The sequence below is a fragment of the Oxyura jamaicensis genome, chromosome Z (genome assembly GCF_011077185.1).
Source record: "Oxyura jamaicensis isolate SHBP4307 breed ruddy duck chromosome Z, BPBGC_Ojam_1.0, whole genome shotgun sequence".
NCBI classification, from domain to species: Eukaryota; Metazoa; Chordata; class Aves; order Anseriformes; family Anatidae; genus Oxyura; species Oxyura jamaicensis.
Genome location: NC_048926.1, coordinates 62,064,836 through 62,068,247, shown reverse-complemented (window position 1 = coordinate 62,068,247; position 3,412 = coordinate 62,064,836).

Below are 3,412 nucleotides of genomic sequence, written 5' to 3'. Positions count from 1 at the left end.
GACCTTTCTATAAGCGTACCACAGAAATAAAGTTTCAGTGGGGGGTACCATGAAACAAATACAAAAGTTGTTAGAAGAACAATATTCTGAGTAGTTCTTAATGACTCGCCATCAAACTGCAAAAATATATCAAATGGGCTTTCACATTAATGGTCAGAATCCTTGAGTAGACAGTGCACTTAATAAGCTTCTGTATAGGTGAAGTGGAAGAGATTGCCTGCACTTTGGCAGATAGAGAGCATTTAAAATGATCTTGACACGTCAAGGAAATAATCTGTGCACAATATAATGCTTCTGTGGCAGTAATCAACTACACAAATTCAACCTGAAGCAGCTCTGTGCAGCAGCTTTGCAGGAAAGGAGCTGGGGATGGAGTGACTGAGACCAAAGAGGCTTTACCAACTTGTACTTTTGTAATAAGGTTTCATATGAGGTAACAATAGGAGTATTAATAGTCAAGACTCACTAAGGAACCTACATGAGTAAAAGCCTTACTAGTGGAAATATTCTGCTGGTAGCACCATTATTTAGAAACTAGCATTAGTGCAAAGCTTTCAGAGAGGAGTAACAGCAACTGGAAACAGAAGGTTCATGGTGAATGGGGGAGGCAGAAATTACAGGGATACTTAATTAGCCTAGGGACTACATTGCAATGAGAAAATTAAAATTTCCCTTTGTCTCATGGATAAAGGAAGACAAGAAATAATCCTGAAATTAATATAGTTTAGGCATTTTTAATCCTGTGGTTGTTTAAGGAAGGGCGTGAATAGGAAAGATTATATCTCCAAAAAGAAGAAGAAGAGGAAGAAGAAGAAGGAGGAGGAGGAGGAGGAGGAAAGAAACAACAACAACAACAACAACAACAAACAACATTTTTGCCAGGAAATTTTTCAGGCAGTTCTGAGATTGGGAATGAACTTGAAACCGTTAAAAGGTCCTTTCTAGCGATATTCCCTGTCTACAAGAGCTGAACATCCAGTTCCTGCTCTCTCAGCTAGCTTTAGAAAACCCCAAGACATATTATTGGCACAATGTATATAATGGATTACCAGCTTAGATCATTAATTTCCTGCCACAGACCTCATCTGCAGAATGCATGCCATTCTTACCACAGTCAATATTGCTTACTGTCGCTCACTGACCTCTCCAGCACCACCGCCAAAAGCCTGTGTCTCCTCACCTGCCTTGCTTGTCTCCGTGGCTCATTACCAGTGGGCAGATCCCTGTTCCAAACCCATAAAGTATATGGCTTTTCATTAAGATTTCTTTTAAAAACTTCCGTCAGCAGTTCTGCAGCAATGACACCGTTTAAAAGTTCCATCTATTGGCACCTAGAGAGTTGTCCTTACTCAATATTTTGGGAGTCTGGTGTTATGCCAATGCCATATGATGCAAACATGAGCAACATTGTACTAGCATGCCCATTGGAGCACAATATGCTGTGCAGCACAATACCATCTTTTGTCTGCAGCATGTCAATGGCAATAACCCCTTAAGCCAAGTACATCAGTGTATCAGCATAACAATAGATTTTTTTTCTGTTTCTAATTAGAGCAGCAAATGGTTTTTATTTTATTTCAACCATGCTTAGTTCTGGTAATAGAGTTGGACTGATACCCACAGAAAACAAAGCTGTATGTGCATCCTTTCTTCTCTGTTATTGCTACAGAAAAACAGCTACAAGACACAAATAATTTAAATATGGTGTAGGTAATCTACCTGATGAAAAAGAAAAGAAAAAACAACAACAACATCAAAAAAAACATTGTTCTCCTCTCTCACTACTATCTCTTTTAAATCAGTGCCAAAATGTCTCCAGCAAAACTCCCAACCACCACCTCCATGGAAAATTGCATAACAGTGCTGAGAACAATTCCAGGTCCTAATTTGCAAGAATGAGCCATACTTTGGCTGAGTGAATATCAGTGTCCACTGCTAGTAAACTTCCAAGTCTCAGGCTTGTCATCCTGTCTGATATTCATTGCAATGCCAGATACAGAAAATTCTCCAGTTACTTCTTGATTTTCACCCTCACTTGTTCAGAAAAACATTTAAAAAACTAATGAAAACTAAATTCAGAGATCTGAAATCAGCCTTCAGTGTGCAGATGCCAGGCAAGACTGAAATTATAGATGTCAGGGGACAGACCTCAAAAATTAACTAGAACACAATCTTATCAGTGCATTCCAAATTGTCTTCATTTACAAAAAAGGAATGAAATTTAACACTAAATCAGCAGAATGGAGTGATACTAATTGCACAGCTGCCCTTTTATAACTTTAACTGACTAAAAACTACAAATCCTCAAAGAGGACAACCTTGTAGTAGCAATCTTGCTTCCCCAACCAGGAGTGGAGAAGCAATAAAAATGTAGAAACATTTTATTAAATGACCTGACAATATCTGTCTCAGTTTGGTAGTGTAAGGCTCAAAGATTTCTAGTTTGTTTGCATTACAACTTCTCAAAGATGCAGTCACTCCAGAGACACATCGTTCATGTGAGGAAGAAAAGAATAAAGCTCCTTGCAATCCGCTAGACATTCTTGCCTTGCAAATCTAGTTTGCTAGGGCATTGCCTAGGTGACAGTTGTTTTAGAACTTTACTAATGCAGATTAACACTCTGGGCAACCACTTATTCAGTAATTCAAATCCAAACCCTGAATTTTATTATACCAGTGTTCCAGGCCTCTTGCAATTCTGCTGGGAGCTGCATAATCTACGAACATGTTGGCACACAAAAGTGTGTGCTAATTAATAGATTCATTATCACAATGTGATACACATCATCAAATTTTTACATTGTCTTTGATCCAACAGTCACTGGCAATATTACAATGCATGGTAACTACTTTAACTTATCATATTATTATCCTTCTATGCATGTTTAAAATTTGCATAGCTGCAAAGCATTAATTTTGTTCACAGTTGGGGTTTTCTCTACACTGATGTCTCATTTGAGTTGTTAAAAGCAATAAGTGAAATTTCTCTGCCAAAACTTTTCTTCATGTATTTTCTAAATCCTGAGTGACATTTTAGCTGCCTTGAAAATAGTTCCTCTTTCTAAAGAGCAGGAGGCACTCTTGCTTCTGGCTTATAATGCCTCTCTATCTTTTTTTTTTTTTTTTTTTTTTTTTTTTTTTAAATATATATATATATAATTTCAGCCAGTAGAATATTTTAATTAATTATTTGCATGCATCAGTCAACCACCAAAGTAAAAATTAAAATGAGAATGTATCTTAATATCTTATGAAAGAAATTACATATAAAAATAATCAACAGTTGCAGCTTTGCTGCATTAGAGCTTTGTGCTTGAACTTTTGCTACTGTTGTTAAAGATCATTTCCACCCACAGGACCACTGTACCCCCAAATCAGAAGGAGCACCCAAGAAAAAAAACAGTGTTGTCAC